The 22,226-nt window shown below is 40.8% G+C and overlaps 1 long non-coding RNA gene across 1 annotated transcript in view; it reads left to right on the forward strand.

The window, feature by feature from the left end:
• Positions 1-19,310, forward strand: part of LOC136172390 (uncharacterized) — a 22,905-nt gene extending 3,595 nt beyond the window's left edge. Inside the window, exons 2-3 of the long non-coding RNA XR_010664014.1 lie at positions 17,192-17,324; positions 19,270-19,310. This is a non-coding gene — a long non-coding RNA (uncharacterized lncRNA). The remainder of the gene's footprint in view (positions 1-17,191; positions 17,325-19,269) is intronic.
• The last annotated feature ends 2,916 nt before the right edge of the window (positions 19,311-22,226 follow it).

A 22,226-nucleotide genomic window follows, 5' to 3' on the forward strand; every position in this document is an offset into this window, starting at 1 on the left:
TAAGAAGATTTATAGACTCCTATATTTGCTTAAAACTCAACATTCAAATAACTAAAATAACATCTGGTCCCATCATCATGGCAAATAGTTGGGGGTAAAAGTAGAACCAACGACAGATTTAATTTCTTGGGCTCCAAAATCACTGCAGATGGTAACTGCAGCATTGAAATTAAAAGACACTGGCTTCTTAGAAGGAAAGTTATGACAAACCTAGACAGCATATTAAAAAGCAAGGACTTGACTTTACTGACAAAGTATAGTCAAAACTATGTTTTTTCCAGTTTTTTAAAGTCAGATATGGTTGTGAGGGTTAGACTATAAGGAAGGCTGAGTGCCAAAGAATTGCTGCTTTAGAATTGTGGTGCTGGAGAAGACTCTTGAGAATCCCTTTGATTGCAAGGAAATCAAACTGTTAGGGGAAGCACACGGAGTGAAACTGTCCACCCTGGCCAGGCTCTCTAGTAACCATTCACATGAATTGTTTTACGACAGGAGGTCCTGATAAGGAATACAGAACTAATAAGCCACCACCAACCGGAACAGTTTTGGAAAGGTCAAAAGGAGACCTTTTGATTCACTTCCGAGAATCCCTCTTACTAGCATCCATCTTTGCTGAGCGATGCATGCGCCACCAGGAAGGACGCTGAGTCAGAATGATTGGCCAAAGACAACCCGGAAACTAATCCCATAACCATAAAACCCGAGACTTCAAGCCACGTAGTGGAGCAATTCTGTTGCAGGAAGGGGGACCCCTTCCAGGGCCCGAAACTGGGCTCTTGTCTAACACTCGGAAATGAATTGTCCGAGGAGACACATGTTGACAAAGCAAGAGATTTTATTGGGAAAGAGCACCCGGGTGGAGAGCAGGAGGGTAAGGGAACCCAGGAGAACTGCTCTGCCGCATGGCTCGCAGTCTTGGGTTTTATGGGGATGGGATTAGTTTCCGGATGGTCTTTGGCCAATCATTCTAATTCAGAGTCTTTCCTGGTGGCGCACGCATCGCTCAGCCAAGATGGATGCTAGCAAGAGGGATTCTGGGAAGTGGACAGACAGGTTGTGTCTCCTCTCGATCTTTCCCGAACTCTTCCGGCTGGTGGTGGCTTATTAGTTCCGTATTCCTTATCAGGATCTCCTGTCATAAAACAACTCATGCAAATGGTTACTATGGTGCCTGGCCAGGGTGGGCGGTTTCAGTCAGTGTGCTTTCCCTAACAACTCCCCCCTGAGAGACTTCACACTCAAGATGCTTCTTGGGAATTGGGGCGGAGGTCTCTTTCTTCTGTAACTTCTTCCTGCTGTGCCTGGGCATAGGCCTGCCTAGCAGAGTAGAAGTCTCTCTCTACCTGATCTAAGTTGGGGTGTTTTATATCTGAAACCAACTTTTACTCTTGTAATAACAGCAACTTAGTTTGAAACTGTTGGTGCCTCTCAGAGATAAAATAGACAGGGGTCAAAGAGGAGACCTAACAGGATGGTCATCACTGGTCCCCAGAAACAGGAGGCACCGCTGGGATGATTGGCTGGTGGTCAAGCAACAGAGCTGTGTTCTAAGAATCTTGTTTAGTCTGAAGTTACCATCTTCCACCTGGGTGGGGGCTCTAGTTCTGTAGAAGAACTCAAAAGACATTGTTATGCATATATTTTTTTTGAGTCGGAACCAGGACCCGTCTCAAGGCTGTACCACCGTTTGATTGTTTCCCCTCTGTTTCTGTATTTTTTCTTCTCTGATTGGTAATTGTTTGAATCTACCCTTTGGAACTCAGGGAAGGTCAAGGAGGCTGAATAAAGCCTATATTTTACAGTACAGTAGATCTGTACTCCAGAGTCGCCACCCCGCGGAGTCCTGTTTAGTTTTATTTAGGGAACAGGGCAACTATGACTGTGATAACTTTTTGTCAAAATGGGGCACAGGACCGCCTCAGCTTGGAGAAGAGACACTGAATTGGAAGTATTCCTGAGTTCCAAGTCCTAGATTTGAGCCTTGTATGATTAAAATCTCAATCCCTTGGTCTGCCATTTTGTTGTAACATACCCAGTTAGTAGTAGCTGGAGAAGGGATAACTGGAGTTTTAATAGACAAAGTAAATCTCTTTCTTTTAGAAGAATAGGCCTGAAATCCAGTCTGGACCTGGCACTTCAGGGAGACTTGTAGCCAGGTGGCCAGTTGCCTAGTTTTATAAAAAGTAAGGTAGAAGTTACTAGCTTCCAGCAGACATTGTTTTGAGAATGGTGGCATCCAAGCCTGACACGACTCAGAAAACTCAAGTGTTTAGCAATACAATGACTAATCTGAAATTACACCCATAGTAACACCTGGTTATTTCCCAGGATGTCTGAACCATAGCTGAGTACTCTATTTTGACTTTTAATTTTAAAATTTTTTCTTTAATAGCCAAAGCAGATGGCACCATTAATGATGTCAGTGTTTCTCTAGGTATGAGAAGATGCAAGAATTGGGACTCATAAAATCTCTTGAAAAGATCTAACTATCTGAAGGCCTGTTCTGCCAGTTTTTTCCAGAGCACGGAACACCTCATTCCTTATCTTCACCCTGAACTCCTTTCAGGGCCGTTGAAAGTCAGCAGTTGCAGTGGCCATGATATAATCACTGTAGATGTAGATGGCAAGTGTCAGTCTTCAGTTGGCAAAGCCCCTTTTTGCTCACAAACTTGACAATGACTTTGAGGGGGGCATTTCATGACCATTTTATCCCATGGTGCTGAGAATGTCCATTCTCAGGTTTGGCAAAGATTTTGTCGACCGGCCTCTCAATGTGCTGTTACTGGATTAGGCCATAAAACAGTGTCTAAAATTCTCTGGACCACCTGTCTTACTAGCCTCTTGGTCCAGGAAAACATTCCCTCTTGTTGCTTTTTCTCATATCTAGAGTTACACTGTCATCATCATCGATTTCCTAAGGAACTATATATTATTCTATCAGAGGCCTCAGTCACACATTTGGCACTGTAAGAAATAGCAATTCTGTAAAACAGATGAAATACAAAGAACATAGCCAGCAGTACTAGTAAAGTCACAAGTAAGACTTAAGAGCTTCTATTAGATGTAGCCCAGTATATCCCAGGTTGTCTGACTTAGTCTACTCAGTACGAATCTTTATCTTTCAGGGAAATTATACATTGGCACCACCATCTATAAGGCACACAGCCCAGTTTTCTAGTGTTACTAGACTGGTTATCTTTAGTATGATTTAATTGTTTTTAACACAGAGACTTTAAACCTAAATTACCATAGCTTAGTGTTATCTACATAAATCTATCTCATAATTGTGGGAGATTTTTTTCTCTTTTGCCAAAACTTCTTGTGTTGCTCTGATTGAGCTTGAGGAATAGAAAAAGGCTCAAATTTATGGCCAGAGTCAGAGTAGGCATTATTAATTGGCCCAGTGAAGGGATCCCGTCTGGTAGTATCACAGTGACCTGAATATGACTATAATTTTCTTTTTTTAAGTAAATTTCTTCAGGGCCAACCAGTTAGAGTCTTGTAGTAGAGAAATTTACCAAGGTAACCCAGAACTAGATACAGGTAATTGGCCACAAACCCAACAATTGGATTGATTTTTAAAACTAGCATAGTATCAGGCCTGTGATAGAAAAGCATTTGATTTATATGCAAAAGTCTAAGAAGTCAAGAAAACATTATAAATAATCATATGAATCAGGTCCAGCATCTTGGACAAGCTGTCTACCTCTGATGTTGTTGTCTTCTCATCCTGGTGTACTGTAGTTTTTCTTGTTTGAGCATCATTTTAAGGTGAGGTCAGGTCAGCTGTCTTCTCTATAGATTAATCCAGTGTAGGGGCCTTTGGAAGTGGGAATTAATCTAAGAGTTAATTTTCTTCAGTTTCATTGTGCAAGAGTTAGTTAAGAGTACCTGATAAAAAGTCCTTCCATCCACGTTGGAGACAGTCCCTTAAATTATGTCTTTTTCCAGTCCTGGTTGCAGGTCATGAGGCATCCAATTTTCATCCAAAGATAGATTATTGAGGTAAGCTTCAGAAACAAACTTAGGGTGTTCTTTAAGAATTCAATTAAATTTGCATTAATATCACATAACAGCAAAGAACTATCCAAGAAATGAGTCTTACTACATGCAGACCTCCATGAACAAACTGGGATTTAACATTTTTTTTAAATATCTTTTTTCCCAAAGTTACCCTCATTTTTATCAAATATAACCAAATTAAGGCTATTTTGTTTGCAAAATAGGTCTGTTCTCACTAATTTTGGTCTGATGATTTATATAACCATAATTGATTATAGACTTTTTATTTTGCTGAAACACCTATAGAATCTCAGACTGAACTTTTAATATAAAACAGGGCTGGGAAAGTCACACCAAAGGTTTATCACAGATTTTGAATAACAAATCTAGGTGAACTCTTCTCTTTTTAAGGTCTCAAAAATTTCTTGAGATTTTTGTACCTGTTAGTGAGATAACCTTTTTAGCTCATTTGATAAACTTACTGGAAACTTAAGAGTTTCAAATTTCTGGAGGAGTCAGATAGAGAGAAAATATAATTGTTTTGTTCATAACGTAATTTTACCAAATTATTTTCATAATTAGTTTGAGAGGAATGTTTTCCTTACTCCCGGAAAACACAAGATTTAAACCTGTAATTTTTCAGATAGAAACCATAAAAATTATAAGCATATTCACTGGTTCATTTAGTTCTTTGTTAACTTTTGTGAAGTCATCAGGTTTCTCATTAGAACACCAAGACATTTCAAAATGTTAAGAACTCCATATAATTTCTAGGATATCTGTATTAGTAATTTTACCATACATTATAACATGAGCAGATTTATTGCTCATTTGATAATCTTTTTTATGTAATTTAACCAACCAAATAAACACAGTTTAATATCTCTCTTTGGGATGTTTCAGGGGCCCTCTGAAGCACCCCAAAGTTAGCTAGAGGTCAAAGGAACTTTAAAAGAATTCGCTTTAGGAATTTTTATCGAAAAGATCAATTAAAAGCGTTTAGAACATTTGGTCAGATTTAGTCAATGTTGATGGCTGTATCATTTAACTTGTTGATATGTCACAATGGGCGTAAATACCAAGGCTCAAGGTCTAGTGAAAGTCAGCTCCGCCATCTCGGACCTAATTGGCTCTAAGCAGTTTTCTTACAACCATGTCATTCCTAACAAAATCCACTTATCTAACTAATTGTAATTCAATTTTAGAAAATCCTGATTATGCATAACTCTTTTTAGTATTTTTTCATATTTTTTTACTGAAATCACTCTTCCTGCTTTCCTTTAGCAACCAAGAGCTAACTTTTATATTAGCATTTTATAGATTGGTGAACATAAATACCAGTGATAAATTCTAAAACCCTTGCTTTCTTAAAACATTTTAGGATGGCATCAAACATTATTCATTTATGGTCCCAAATCTCTTTAGTTTTTCTGTAAAAGGAAGTCAGTGTTTAGTAGTAAATGTTTTAAAATCTTATTTCATTTGGAAATGACCTAATTATTTAATAGACTTCTAATACTTAGTTTAGCACAACCCTTAGAAATTTAAGTTACGCCAATCTGGGGAGACTATTGTAGACAGATATTCTTAAAGAATACAAACTCATATCTCATTTACATTTTTTAGAAGTTTCTTAACTCGAGGTAATTTCCTTGTTGACAAACTTGTAACAGATATAATATTTAACTTATATTAAACCTAGGTTTAATCTTTTTCTTGATGTTAATTACTCTAAGACATGTCTATATTAGATAGGTCAACAAACAAACATTAATATCAGGTATTTAATACTGAATATTTCCCAGTTCACCTGAACCTGGAATTTATTGTTTAATTTAGAATTATTTGATTTGTAAGCGCTTACCTTTTTCAAGCCAATTAAATAGAGCTCATTTACAAATTAACCTAAAAAATATTACCCAGAGACAAAAACATACCAAGACATATTTAGACAGACACACTGCAAGATCTAGCTTCATTTTCGAAGTTTGGTCATGAATTAGATATTACAATATAAAATTTAAATAACATTTTAAAAGGCTTTTTTCCTTTTTCTCTCAGTCTCAGGAGTTAAAGATGGTCTAGATAAGTGTTCCTGAGAGCCCTGGTCTCAAGGCACAGGGAAAGAAAATCAAGTTTTAACAAAATGGCGGCAGGTCTAAATGGTGGCCAGACAAAGAAAACGGCCGTCACAAATCACAACACAGAACAGAGTTAAAACACACACATATAAACCTGGCAGTCCTCATCAGACACTCCCATAAATACAAGAATGCAGTCTCTCAGAAAACCTTCTATAGAGACACAGAACTTGAGATGTCTTCAAAGATTTCAAAAGGAGGAAAGGAAGCCAGGTTGAAAGAAGGAGGAGGAGGAGGCGGGAAAGGGGGGCAAAAGGGGTGGCCTTACAGACATCTCCTGCCACCTGCAGACACCCAGGCGTTACGGGACTTTTCCCTGGGCTTCCAGAGAAGGGAGGACTGGAACTCGGCCCTACCAGAAACAAAACCAGAATTCGAGTTCTCTGCCAAGAGGAGGTGATCAGTCTCCAATCCACAGCTCAGGCTGAGGCCCTTCGACCAGATTCCTGCGTCCAGGACCGGGGGACTAGAAAAACGGGAAGGATAGGAAGGGCTAAGGAGAGGAAAGAGAGAGGGAAGGGGAGGGAGGTCAATAAAATCTCCTGTTCCTTACCGGTCGGGGCACTCTGGCCAGTTGTCCGCGTCAGGAGGAGACCAGGGACAAAAGGGTCCCAGTCGCGGCCGCTGGGTCTGGTCCATTGGCAGGCAAGCTGGCCCCTGAGTACCCCGAGTGGTCAGGATGTCAGTCTCAGCGAAGAAGATGTCCCTTCGTGGTCGCCATTTGTTGCAGGAAGGGGGACCCCTTCCAGGGCCCGAAACTGGGCTCTTGTCTAACACTCGGAAATGAATTGTCCGAGGAGACACATGTTGACAAAGCAAGAGATTTTATTGGGAAAGGGCACCCGGGTGGAGAGCAGGAGGGTAAGGGAACCCAGGAGAACTGCTCTGCCGCATGGCTCGCAGTCTTGGGTTTTATGGGGATGGGATTAGTTTCCGGATGGTCTTTGGCCAATCATTCTAATTCAGAGTCTTTCCTGGTGGCGCACGCATCGCTCAGCCAAGATGGATGCTAGCAAGAGGGATTCTGGGAAGTGGACAGACAGGTTGTGTCTCCTCTCGATCTTTCCCGAACTCTTCCGGCTGGTGGTGGCTTATTAGTTCCGTATTCCTTATCAGGATCTCCTGTCATAAAACAACTCATGCAAATGGTTACTATGGTGCCTGGCCAGGGTGGGCGGTTTCAGTCAGTGTGCTTTCCCTAACAATTCTCCTGGGTTCCCTTACCCTGCTGCTCTCCGCCCAGGTGCCTTCTTCCAGTCAAGTCTCTTGCTTTGTCAGCACGTGCCTCCTCGGACAATTCTTTAACCAGTGTTCGACAAGAGCCCGCTCTTGGGGCCCTGGAGGGGGGCCCCCTTCCTACAACAAAACCAGTCAATGCTAAAGGAAATCAACCCTGAATATTCATTGAAAGGACTGATGCTGAAGCTGAAGCTCCACTACTTTGGCCACCTGATGTGAAGAGCCGACTCATTGGAAAAGACCCCAGTGCTGGCAAACATTGAAGGCAAAAGGAGAAGAGGGCAGCAGAAAATGAGATGGTTGGATGGCATCACTGGCTCAATGGACATGAATCTGAGCAAACTTTCAGAGAGGGTGAAGAACAGGGTGTGCCTTCACAGGCCTTGAAGCCTGGTGTGCTGTAGTCCATGGGTCACAAAGAGCTGACACAATTTAGCAACTGAACAACAAAGTATTTCTATAGCGAGCACGCACACACACACCCGGAGACTTACTCAAGCCCCTCGATTTTAAGTGGTAAATCGGGGGCTACTCTCTACTTGTGGTGCACAAGCCTTTCCTTGCGGTGGCTTCTTGTTGCAGAGCACAGGTTGGAGGTACACAGTCTCAGTAGTTGTGGCACACAGACTGAGTTGCCCAGAGCATATGGGATCATCCTGGGCCAGATTGAACCGGTGTCCCTTGCATTGCAAGGCTGATTCTTAACCACTAGACCACCAGGGAAGCACCCAAATGAACTTTTATTTGCAGCCTCCTGCATTATTTTATTGATTGACAGTTGCTAATCACCTGACCTTAACATAGGAAGATTATCCTATGTTATCTGGAGGAGCCCATTGTAATTATGAGTTCTTTAAAATGATAAGTGGGAGGCAGAAAAGACAGGTTGAGATATGTGATGGGAGAAAGATGCATCCTGCCATTGGTGGCTTTGAAGATGGAAGGGGACCGTGTGCTGAGCAATACAGGAAGCCTCTAGAAGCTGAAAAAAAAAAACCCAAACAAACAAGGGGATGAGTTCTTCGCTAGAGCAGCCTGAAAAGCCTCCTGATAACACCTTGGTTTTCACCCAGTGAGATTCATGTCCCACTTCTGATCTACAGAACTGTAATATAATAAATTTGTGTTGTTTGCAACCACTAAGCTTGTGACAAATTGTTGTTACAGCAGCAATGGAACGTGAACACATAAGCAGAAGCTAATCTTGTACCTTTCCTGCTGCCTAAAAGTCCAGCCAGTTGCCAACTTCTTTACTCTTTGTTTGCTAACAAATGGAAATTTTATCATATCACATGCTTGGGCTAATCAGTGAGATTGGTGCTCAGGAATTATTTAGAGTGGCAGCTTTTCAGTTCTGTGGAAATAAAATTCAAGTATATTTTCAAAAAAGTAGAATCATAACTCTCATACAAAAATAAATTGAACATGTGTCAAAGATTGTATATAGCTTGTTAATTGATGAAAGAATCAGTGAGATACTAAAAATCTGTTCAAAATGCATTTGAGGGACTTCCCTGGCAGTCTATTGGTTAAGACACCTTGGAATCTATCTCAACTCTTCTCTTTAGTTCATAACCTACATCTAATACCTCTAATATATTTGGTAGTCTCCAAAAATTGTTTGAGGACCTACTGTAAGACAGTCACTTTTTTCTCTCATGCGTGTCTATCAGTAGACAAAATGGACAAGAATCCCTACCTTCATGGAGTTTGCTTTCTGGTGGGGGAGAAAAACAAGAAACCAAATCTAAAATATACGGAATGTTAATGATGACAAATGCAATAGAGGAAAAATCTTAAATGGAAAGAAGTTGGGAGAACTTGGAGATTGGGATAGAATCTAATACAATTGACTGGGAAGACCTCACAGGGAAGGCGGTACTTAAGAAGAGAGATGGGACTTCCTGGTGTTCCGAGCAACACGTTCGGTGCAGGGGGCCTGAGTTTGATCCCTAGTCAGGGAACTAGATCCTACATGCAACAACTAAGAGTTCTCATGCCCACAACTAAAATGCATGCCCGCATCCCACAACTAAGACCTGATGCAGCTAAATAAATAAACTCTGGGAGTTGGTGATGGAGAGGGAGGCCTGGCATGCTGCAGTCCATGGGGTTGCAAAGAGTTGGACATGACTGAGCGACTGAACTAAATTGAACTGAAAAATAAGAGAGAGATGAAGGAAGGAAGACAGGCAGCCATGTGTATATTTGCTCCAATCAGAGGCATCACGTGCCAGTGTGTTAAAGAATGAGGCAGATACGATACTCCAAGATATGACACCTTGTGTGCATGCGTGCTCAGTCGTGTCCAACTCTTCACCACCCCATGGACTGTAACTGCCAGGCTCCTCTGTCCATGAAATTTTCCAGGTAAGAATACTTGAGAGGGTTGCTATTTCCTATTCCAGGGGATCTCCCCAATTTAGGGATCAAACCCTTGTCTCTTAAATCTCCTGCATTGTCAGGCAGATTCTTTACCATTGGCGCCAGGCACCTTGGCATATTGAATATTTTAAGCTGAAGGCTTCTGAGAAAACAGCAGAAACAAGAAGGTCAGAGTGACCTTCTCCCCACCCTTCTCCCTTGAAACGAGTTATAACCTCTTACTTGAGAGGCCCGCTCCCTATACCTAGAGGAAAGGGACATCCTTACCTCTGAAATCAGGGAGGCCAGAAAAAGCCTAACACACAGGTCTTGTTGAGTTTCCCCATGTTGACAACATTCCTCTCATACTCTTTGACCTGTCAGATTTCTATCAGATCTCCTTGACTGTTCATTCTTCATCAAACCTAGCATAAAAGTAGTTGAGTTTAACCATTTCTACAGGTCTCCATTTCCTTATGAAGGCTCCCTGGTCACATCAAAATTATATTCAATAAATGTGTATACTTTGGAGTAGGAAATGGCAACCCACTCCAGTATTCGTGCCTGGAAAATCCCCATGGAAATAGGAGCCTGGTAGGCTACAGTCTATGGGGTCCCAAAGAGTCGGATACAACTGAGCGACTGACACTTTCTTCTGTTAACCTATCTTTGTCAGTTTAATTTTCAGACACAGCCAGGAAGCTTTATCCTCCAATAGAGGAATAGCAAGCACAGTGTGTCTGGACCAGAGTGAAGCAGGAGGAGAGGAATGGGAGATGGGGTTGGAGGTGTAAAGATGCATGAGCATGCCAGGGTAGGAGGCAGGGAGGGAGAGAGGAAGCAAGTAATGATTGTAAAACCTGATCTGCTTTTACTCTGGCTGAGAAATGTTGGAAGGATTTAGTAGAGAAGTAATATGATCTGACTTACTTTTTTTTTTTTTTGGCTGTGCCTCGAGGCTTGTGGGATCTCAGTTCCTCAACCAGAAATTGAACCTGGGCCTCTGGCAGTGAGAGAGGGGAGTCCTAACCACTGGACTGTCAGGGAATTCCCTGGTTTATATTTTTAACAGTATGGCTTTGGCTGCCAGGATAAGAACAGGCTTGAGATACAAGGATGGGGATTAGTGAGGAGGAATTTGCAGTAGACTTCAGTAACAAGAGTAAAAATGATGAGAAGTGCTCCCGTATCAGATATATTTTGAAGCTAGGGCCAGTAGGATTTACTGATGCAATGGATGTGGGATGTGAGAAAAAGAAAGAAACAAAGGCACCTCCAAGGTTTGGGGCCTAAGAATAGACCTTGGAGGTTATTCTATAACAGCCTGCATGGAGCTGCCATATTCTTCTTTAATGATTACATTGTATTCCCTTGTGTTGCTACATTGAATAGACATCTTTGTTATTCTGTAATATAGATACATTGATAGACATTTTTGCTATTCCTAATATTTTGAGAGACATTTTTGCTATTTGTAATAATTTCCTTAAACATGTATCAGCACACATGCTGCTGCTGCTGCTAAGTTGCTTCAGTCGTGTCCGACTCTGTGCGACCCCATAGACGGCAGCCCACCAGGCTCCCCCGTCCCTGGGATTCTCCAGGCAAGAACACTGGAGTGGGTTGCCATTTCCTTCTCCAATACATGAACGTGAAAATCACAGATACAAGCATAACTGTAAAATGAATTTCTTTCTTTTTTTAATATATATTTATTTATTTGGCTGATCTTGAAGCATGTGGAATCGTCCATCTTGGTTGCTGCATGTGAGATTTTTTTTTTTTTAGTTGCAGCATCTGGAATCTTTAGTTGTGGCAAACTCTTAGTTGTGTCACGTGGAATCAGTTCCCTGACCAGGGATTGAACCTGGGCACCCGGCATTGGGAGTGTGGAGTCAGCCATTGTACCACCAGGGAAGTCCCTAAGATGAATTTCTTTCTTTCTTTTTTAAGTTTAATTTCTTAAAGTCCAGTTGTTAGTTTATATAAAATATAAAATATTTTATATTTTAGGAACTACTGCAAAATTGCTATCCACGGAAGTTATTTGTACTCATATTTTGCTAAGTGGATAGATTAATTCTGAAAGCCAGAAGTAGAGATAACCTTAGGTCTCCTTACAGAGATGAGTAAGTTCAAGGATGGCATGTAAAATGTCATCTCTTATTCATGGTAAACTAGAAAAATGATTTTTTTTTAAAAAAGCCCTCAGTTTTAGATGACTTCTTGTCTAAGCCTTGCAGTTTTATAGTTCTTTTCCTGTCTTTTTAATTTTTTTCTCTTTCTCTCTGTCTTTCTAATCCTGCATACACACCCACCAATCCCACTCACTTCCACACACACACACAGAAAACACATCTCCTGTGGACACTAGTTAACTAAAGTTAAGTTATACTTCCACAGAAAGATAATTACTATCAACAGAATACACACTTTTGATAGTGTTGCTTTTTTCTCTTTATTGGCTGCACCACACACCTCATGGAATCTTAGTTCTCTGACCAGGATTGAACCTGGACCACAGGTACCAAGTCATAACCAACTGGACTGCCAGGGAATTTCCTATAGTGGAATATTCTAATAATCTTTAGTTGTCTCACTTATAAACCCTGAATTCATATACCTGAATCTAAAATTCTTTGCAAATATAACTCTTTAAATAATTAGTAAATATTTCTTGTGATTTAATTATTTACTTTGTTTAAGGCATTGTGCTAGATGTTATTAATATATTAAAATGGATAAGAATATTCATTCATTTTCAAGTAACAATATAATTAGGAAATAAAGTCAGGTATACATATTAAGCCTGTGGTTAAGGGCATGAACTCTGAGGTCCGGGTTTGGATCCTGATTCTGCTACTTACTAGTTCTGTCACTTACATGTAATACATCTAATAATGCATGTAATACAACCACTGTAAGTCTCGTTCTCCTGTAGAATGAGGGGGTCTACCAACCTTGCAGGATTGTTGTGAAAATTGGGTAATGCATAGTATTCATTTAGCCTATTGATTGTCCTTGGTGAGTATTCAAAAAGTGTTGATTGTTATTTTATTATTAATTATCAACTAGAGTTGATTACATTATTGACAAAGGTCCATACAGTTCAAGCTATGGCTTTTCTTGTAGTCACATATCTATATGCGAGTTGGACCATAAAGAAGGCTGATCACCAAAGAATTGCTGCTTTTGTGGTGGTGGAGAAGACTCTTGAGAGTCCCTTGGACTGCAAGGAGGTCAAGTCAGTCAATCCTTAAGGAAATCAATCCTGAACATTCATTGGAAGGACTGAAGCTCCAATACTTTGGCTACCTGATGTGAAAAGCTCACTCATTAGAAAAGACCCTGATGCTGGGAAAGACTGAGGAAATGGGGAGAAGGGGTCGACAGAGGATGAGATGGTTGAATGGATCACTGATTCAATGGACATGAGTTTGAGCAAACTCCAGAAGACGGCAAAGGACAGGGAAGCCTGGCGTGCTGCAGTCCACGGGATTGCCAAGAGTTGACATGACTGAGCAACTGAACAATCAACTAGAGTGTAGGTGGGATTCCCAAATGGTACTAGTGGTAAAAAAAAAAATCTGCCTACCAGTGCAGGAGACACAAGAGATATGGGCTCAATCCCTGGGTCGGGAAGGTCCCCTGAAGTAGGAAATGGCAACCCACTTCAGTATTCTTGCCTGGAAAATTCCATGCACAGAGGAGCCTAACAGTCTATAATCCGTGGGGTCACTAAGAGTCTGACACAACTGAGTACACACACACAGAGAGTGTGAGGCAGTCTCTATGAAAAGACTATGCATACTCAAAGATATGAAAGTCCCATCTGGTCTCCAAAAGAGCTGTCCTTCCTACAAAAAAAGAGAAAAATAATATTTGAAATAAAGTTTGGTCAGAATATGAAGGAATCAGAGGGAACATCGCACAGAATTTTATCTTAATCAAACTGGCCAAATGACAACCTTGACAGGCATTTATATTAACTAACTATGCCAGATGGTTTTTACTTCTTACTCATTTAATTTTCACATTGATCCTGAGAGATCATAATTACAGGATTATAAAAAATTAATAATCAGAAACCACACCGAAATAGAGCTGGGAGACGAGAAGGGGGAGACCTCAAACCCTGTGGTCACAGCAGAGCCCAACAGGAAGAAGAAATGTTCCTCTTCTTTCCTGGCAAGGTCGGCCAATGAAAATCCATGAACTCTGTTTATTGTGGCCCTCCCTACTTTCTTCTCTCTGTAAAAGTGTTCTCCTTTCCAAAAAGAAAAAAAAGTGTTCTCCTTTCCTTGATGTGCAAGGACCTGCACTTGGCTCATCATGATTGCAGACCCTGAGCTGCAATTCTGGGCTAATCCAGAATAAATTCATCTTTGCTGGAAAAATATCTGACAGCCTACTGGTTTCCAGTCAGAAGTGTCTCATCTAGATTTGGAGGTTCTTAATGAGCCTGCGCTCCAGCTCTGTCTCTGGTCTGGCTTCTTGGAAGTCCTTAGAGAGAGCTGGATGGAACCACTGCAAAGAAGCAGTGCATAATTGATTTACTGGCTGTCCTCTGCCTCAACAACCACAGCCCAAATCATGTCATTGGTTTCTTGGGTTGTAAACCTCTAAGGTTCCTTGTACCAAACGGTGAACTGTAGGGTGAACTCAGGAAATACCCCCAATGTTTATTCTTTAACTGTAAATGAACATAATATCTTCTTTGTGTCCCCATGATATTTTAAGTATAAAACAAAATAATCAATTGGAAAGGACTGTAAAACAAAAGCAACAAGTTCTAGGAGAGTAAATTGAAATTTATTGAAAGCTTCATTTGTAAGTTAACCCAGTTCCCTAGAAGTCAGACACTTTGCAGGAGAAAACAATCAATATATATGCGGCCCAAATAATGTTTTCAACACTGTACTAGGCAATATAAGAGATACAGAAGAACTATAGAGCATTGCCCTGGGACTTCCCTGATGGTCCAGGGATTAAGAATCCACCTGCCAATGCAAGGCACACATTTTCGATCCCTGGAATGGGAAGATCCCACATGCCAAAGGGCAACTAAGGCCATATGCCACAACTACTGAGCACACACTTTAGATCCTGTGCTCTGTAACAAGAGAAGCCCCTGCAATGAGAAACCCAGGCACCATAATGAGAAGTAGCCCCAGTTCACCACAACAAAGACCTAGTAGAGATGAAAATTAGTTCGTTAATTAAAATTTTACCAAAAACATTGCCCCTGTTCTCAAAAAGCTTGTAATATGGTATGGTCAAAGGAAATAACTCCTGTGAATTGCAACAGCCAACCAACAGGTACAAATTCTTCTATATGGAACGTACTAAAACCAAATGATACATTATGTCTGGGCAGTGAATGGAAGAAAAGAGGGAAACTGATACTGGGCTAAGTGGTTTCACATGTGGTGTCTTAGTTGTTCCTTCCAGGCATTCACTGAATTAAGGACTGTTTTCTCCATTTTTATAGACGAGGTTACCAGTGCCAATATGCTGAATGATTTGTTCATGGTAACATAAATATTAGTTTGAACACAGATGAAGGATCTCATATCAAATTCTAAATCTCGTACGTTTTTAACATACGAGGCAGCCTTGAAGTCGTGTCACAGAGGTTCCAGATCAGTTCTCCTTTGGGGCAATTGATAGGCTTGTACTTCCCCATCCACTGTAAGTTGGATACAGCCATGTGATTTGCTCTGGCCAATGAAATGTGAATGGATGCGATATGCATCCTTTCTGGGCAGGAGCCTCAAGAGCCAGTGCACACAGCTAACTTCATGCTCTCATCTCCTCTGCTACAATGTACACCAATAAATCAATAAATAGAGCAGTCGTTCAGTCACCTTGGGTCCTGGAATAAAAACCACCTGGAGCCGAGGCCCCATCCACCCTTCCATGAATGTGTAAAATGAGGAGTCAATGCTTTTACCTTTTTTTTAAATATAGTTTTGTATCTTTTAAAAATATGTGTATTTATTACTTTTGGCTATGCTGGGTCTTTGTTGCTGCTCAAGCTTTTATCTAATTGCAGAGAATGGGGGCTACTCTCGAGTTGTGGTGCACAGGCTTCTCATTGTGGTGGCTTCTCTTGTTATGGAGCACAGGCTCTAGAGCCTTCGGGCTTCAGTAGTTGCAGGACATGCTCTGTGTGGCATGTGGATCCTCCTAGCCCAGGGATCAAACCTGTGTCTCCTGCTTCAGCAGACTCATTATTTGCCGCTGGGTCGCCAGGGAAGCCCTGCTTTTACTTTAACCACTCAGCTTTGAAATTATTTTGACAACTTTACCTAATCAATCTTGACTCAACAGCACTCATTAAATTCCTAAAATATGTAACTTTAGCTTCAGGACCAGTCAGCAGGTGATGATGAAATTTATTGGAAACTGAAAATCTGGGGAAATATATTATTTTATCTGTAATAACTTAAAGCCAGATAATGGGTTTGATGATATTATAGTTCTGGAAGAAGTTGGAAAATAGAATGTCAGTAGTGTGAATTGGTTATTGCATTTGACAGAATTTGAATAGGATCTATGAGAGATGACCATAGCAAAGAACTGGCCATTTTTTTCAATCAGGAGTGAAAAGGGAAAAAGTGCAGAAATGTGGGTTATGGGATTGGAAGAGGCAATTGTGTGGAAAAGCTTTTGAATAATAAAAGCCGATTCAATCTTAGCTTTATGGCAAAGGTCAAATCAAGTTATGGTGATCCCATTAGTTGTCAAAACTTCAGGATGGATTAATGTATTGCACAGCAAATTCTTACATTAGAAATACTAAAGGATTAAGTCATGAGACAAAATTTTTTAAAGCATTAGGAGGGAAAATGGCTTAGGGCATAACTTCCTACCAAAGCTTAGAGTCCTGAAGCACCCACAATTAAGAGGTAAGTTTTTTATTTTTTTGGCCACACTGTGCAGCATGTGGGATCATAGTTTCCTGACCAGGGATTGAACCTGTGCCCCCTGCATGGGGAGCATGGAGTCTTAATCACTGGACCACCAGGGAAGTCCCAAGAAGTAAGTCTTCAAAAAAAGAAATACAGATAGGAATATTGACATATAGAGCTAACAAGAAAAGAAGGGGGGTGGGAGGGACGTTCGGGAGGGAGGTGATATATGTGTATATCCTTATAGCTGATTCATGTTGTTGTACAGCAAAAACTAACATAACTTATAAAGCAACCATGCCACAAAAAAAAAAAGAAAAAAATGTTTAAAAAGATTAGGAAGCCAACTAAATTTTGAAACCATGACCATGGATTAAGAAACCTGGGAGTAAGTCAACTATATCCCAATAGAAAATAAAAATTAAATTAAAAAAAAGAAATCTGTGAGTATTTGGGATTTGGATAATGACTCCTGGACTTCAGCTTCTGCAGGTAATGTAAACCTGCTCAGTGGTCGAATGCTCTCTTCAGATGAGGCCAAAGAAGAAATTAGCATAGGAGGATCTCCCAGAGGATGGAGCCACAGTCACAGAGAACATGAACTGGTGCGTCCTTCCTAGGGAACAAAACTGAGAACTAATTAAAGAAATTCCTCATCCCTAAGGTAAGAGACCCTCTCTGAACATTTGTCCAGAATTTCTCCAGAGAAACAATTTTTCTGTTTTTTTTTTTTTGTTTTTTTTTTTAAAGGAGCCAAGGTATCTTGCCCTTTGTTTCAAATCATCTTCACCTTCCACACACTGCAGAAGTCCCATTGTTAGGGAGACACGTTGGCACATCAGATTTTCTGTGATACTACAGCCTGTTCAGTTTCCACAGCCCTCAGGTCTCCGATGCCGCTAGTCTTGGATATAAAAAAGAATTCTGTTCTTTGGATCTGTTTCCTCATTTTTTTAGTTACTAGGTGATTCTAAAGACATTTTTAATTCTAAATAAACTATAATTCTATCTTCTGCCAGTGGTGAGCAGTTCATGAGCTTTATCCAGGATTCAGAAAACAATCTAAATCACATCTACTAAAAACTAAAAAATAGTACAGAGCTGTCTCTCCCGAAGACCACTAATATGAGAGGATTGCACTAATGAGGGGCTTTGTCACAGGATACGTTCTTGCATATTCAAGATGATGACCATGAACTGAGAAATTCTATGAGTAATTCCTATTCAAAAATTTGGAAAGGTTGGGTCTTCCCTGGTTGTCCAGTGGCTAAAACTCCGAGTTCCCAAATGCAGGAGGCCTGGGTTCAATCCCTGGTTGGGGAACTAGATCTTACATGCTGAAATTAACAGTTTGTATACCACAACTAAAGATCTCAGATGCCACAGTGAAAATTCTGCATGCCACAACTAAGACCTGGCACAACTAAATAAACATTTTTTTTAAGTGACACTGACTTTCATCTTCATAAAAAAGTCTTACTAAAATAACCTTCATCTCCTATTCCTTTTTGCCTGTATATTTACCATCCCACCATTGACAACCCCAGAAGCCTAAATACCTTCTCCTTTGTTTTGTCATTTCTCTTAAATTAGGCTTGACTGCTTCTTTGGGTTTTCGTTGTTTTTTTTTTTTTCAATTGAAACAATGACATGAACACGAAAGAAGCCTTTTCTCCTGTTAATCTGTCTTTTGCCAATTTATCTGCAGGCCCCAGTCACTGAATCTAAGAGGGTAGAGGAAAAGATTTTCCTCTTACAGTTTAGCATCCTGATAGCTTCCCAGATACTTCCATGACTCTCTTATCTTACATTCAATCAGCCACTGACAGGATTGAGCTTTATCTGAGCCTGTGTTCCTGGAAAATAGGCCAGTTAAGAAATCCCACCATCCTTTTGTTTTCCAAACCCCAAAAGCTTTGGTGTCAAGGAAAACAGCTCAAAGCAAAGAATCATGCTACTCTTGTATATTCTCTGAAAAGACTCATGTCAACCCTTCTCATGACTCCAGTAAGTTCCATGCACAACTCCCTAAGTGTTCCCTCTGTAAAATCTTAGGTCCCTTTTCTTTTCCATGAGACTGTCTTCATTAATGAACATGCTCTCCATTGCAACAGCCTGAATAAAACCATTTGCTTAATTGTCTGGTGTATTTCATCTTTGATATCCCTGTGTCTTCCTGAGGCTGTCTCCTCAGTGAGTAACTTTTGTCTTCTTCACCCCCCTGCCAGTTTACCAGTTCTTACCTGGACTGCTGTATTGCCTCCTAAGTGATTTTGAGGACTTCAGTTTTACTCTTCTTGTTTTGTTTTATTTTTTTGGCTGAGCCTTGAGGCATGTGAGATCTTAGTTCCCCCACCAGGAACTGAACTTTCACCCCTTGCATTGGAAGTGCAGGGTCTTAACCCCTGGACCACCAGGGAAGTCCCAGCTTTAGCTTTCTCTACTCCATTCTTCACTCTGTTGCTAGAATGATGATTCTAAAAAGCAATTCTTGGCCTAACCTCTTCCTACTTACACACACACACACAAAAATACACCACCCAGGAGGACACTGAACTACTCCGGTGAAATACCATGCTTTCTTCTCCTCCTTTGTCTTTCATATGTAGCCCAAGCTTCCCTGGTGGCTCAGATGGTAAAGAAACTGCAGGAGACCGGAGTTCGATCCCTGGGTCAGGAAGATCCCCAGAAGAAGGAAATGGCAACCCGCTCTAGTATCCTTGCCTGGAGAATCCCATTGACAGAGGAGCTTGACAGGCTACAGTCCATGGGGTCGCAAAGCATCGCACATGACTGAGCAACTAACACTTCACTTCACTTTACCCACTTTGCCCAAACTTGCTCCCTCTTCTGCTTATTGCTCATCCATCTCAGGCACCAATCTGAAGAAGTCTTTCCTGACACCCTATCACCTTGACCTGGGAAGATACCTCTCCTCTGTACTCCCATAGCTTTGTGTACTTGTCCTATCGTTATTTTTTGTCACACTGTATCACAACTGTTAATGTGTTTGTTTTCTCGCTCCACTAGTCTGTGAGCTCACTTATCTTTGTATTCCCAGGTCGAGCAAAGTACCTGGCATATTAATAAATGCATGTATTGAATATTTAACCATATATACTGGAACACTGTGTCACTTTTTTTTAAATTTTATTTTTTTGGCTGCTCTGGGTCTGCATTGTGACATGCAGGATCTTTAGGTGCAGTATGCAAATTGTTAATTGTGGCATGTGGAATTTAGTTCCCTGACCAGGCCCCCTGCATTGGAATCTTAGCCAGTGAACCTCCAGGAAAGTCCCCTATCACTTTAATGCTAAAAGCTATTTAATCCTTAAAATCACCTTGCTTCTCAAATATGCACAAATGTTTATATTTCAGTAAGTTGAATGATGTGAATTTTCTCATGAACCTCTCTTCATTCAATATAGTTGATGGTCTTAAATCATGAGATAATTCTTTCCATCCAAAAGACACAAGAATTGTTCTTATAATCATTTGATTTGGGTTTTTTTGCCCAGACATAACTTCCTAAATCTTGAAGACCACTGCATCCGTCCATTGCAAAAAAGGAGGTGTTTTGGCAGGAACTACAGACCTAAAAGTAGGGGGCTGGAACTTTCATTGGGTAGGAGGAGCATTCACAATTTCCTTTTTTTTTTTTTTAATATTTATTTATTTATGTTTATATGGTTGTGTCTTTGTTGAAACACTTAGGATCTTTACTCTTTAGTTGTGACTTGTGGGATTTAGTTCCCTGACCAGCAATTGAACCTGGGCCTCCTACACTGGGAGTGCAGAGTGTTACCCACTGGACCACCAGGGAAGTCCCATGACTGGCCTCTTCAGGGTTCTCTGTTCTCTTCACATGATACCAAAGTTAATGCAGGATTAGAGATGGCCTTCTGGATACGTTCTCCATCTTCTCTCACTTTGGGAACTCCTAGGACGAGCAGGGCAACGTTTAGGTTGGCGGAGATAAGGAACAAACAGTTTATGTAAGCATGGCTTTGGGTTTAGGGAAATATCTGTACATCATGGACGTACTTTTCCCTGATTCTTTGGTCAGAGTTTCTGACCTAGAGGAGCAAGATCAGAGTGTGGACATCCAGGGTGAAAGGGTGTAATTACCTGGAGAATCTTCTCTGTTTAAATATCATTTATCTTCCACCGCTATTCCCATTGCCTCCAAACTTGTTTCCAAAACAAAAACATTTCCCCAGGGAAGATTATCCTGTGACAGATAACCCAAATGGGAAAAGGCTGGACAAAAGCAAAGCCACTAAGTAAGGGAACTCTGGCAGCCACTTTTCTTGTTATTGATCACTGTTTGCCCTTCAGTGACAACTGGCTGAATGCATCCCTTAATTACGATTCTCTTTGGATTGCTCTCTGAATACTTAACTCGATTCTTGGCGAAGTCTGGGTCAAAAGTTTTAAAGAAGAAACTATAATGTGAGTTTTTGTTAAAGAATAATCATCAGATTTAAACAGAACCTTTGGTAGCCATGGAAATATGCAGTCAAGTGCACAAATTTTCTTTTCAAAGAGAAGAAAACAGAATCTTTTTAGTCTATTCCCAAATACCTAAATCACATTTTCCATGTGATTTAAACTCCATGAAGACATTTTTATCTTCCCTGGAACACCTCTACCATCTTCTCCTCTCTGGAGAGTCCCAGATGGCTCAACACAATGGTTAAACCAATGATCCTACTCCAAGGAGCTTTCCTGTATCATTCCTCCTGCTTGTTGTGATTCCTAGGCCATCTTCCCCAGCACTTTATTCTAGCACCTCTGCACCTGTGAAGCCATAGAAAGTAGCTGAGGTTCAGGTCTGTGCATCCATTACCCACTCACTAGTCAATCAGACTGTTAAACAGAAAAACTACAGGCCTAAAATGGTGCCATTTGTGCTAAATCCCCCAATACCAAACCTAAATGTAATACCTAACCTACTTGCAGTCTTGACCTTCCCCCAGAATGTAATCTTAATCAACTATTCCAGAGTATTCTGCTCACCACCAATGAGATCATCTGCCACGTGGCCCTCTCCATCCCCCAGAGGAAGAAGAGTCAATCTATGTGGTAAAACCCTTGTCATTCTCTCCCCTCCAACCCCCCCAAAAGAAGATGTCCTGGCCTAAAAATAATCCTTTCTTTTCTTTTGCTAATTTCCTTTTGTACAGATCTGAATATTCATTGGAAGGCCTGAGGCTGAAGCTGAGGCTCCAATACTTTGGCCACCTGATGCAAAGAGCTGACTCACAGGGAAAAAACCCTGATGCTAGGAAAGACTGAGGGCAAAAGAAAAAAAGAAGGGGGCAGCAGAGGATGAGATGATTAGACAGCATCACAGACTCAATGGACATGAATCTGAGCAAACTGGGAGATATCAGAGGACAGAGGAGCCTGGGATGCTGTAGTCCATGGGGTCGCAAAGAATCAGCCAGGACTTAGCGACTGAACAGCAACAGTAATGTCTTGGAGCATCCTTTGGTTGCTAGATGGAATGCTGCGCAATTCATGAATCACCTCATAGAGTCAATTTGATCTTCAGTTTAACTTG

Source organism: Muntiacus reevesi, chromosome 1 (genome assembly GCF_963930625.1).
Source record: "Muntiacus reevesi chromosome 1, mMunRee1.1, whole genome shotgun sequence".
Lineage (NCBI taxonomy): Eukaryota > Metazoa > Chordata > Mammalia > Artiodactyla > Cervidae > Muntiacus > Muntiacus reevesi.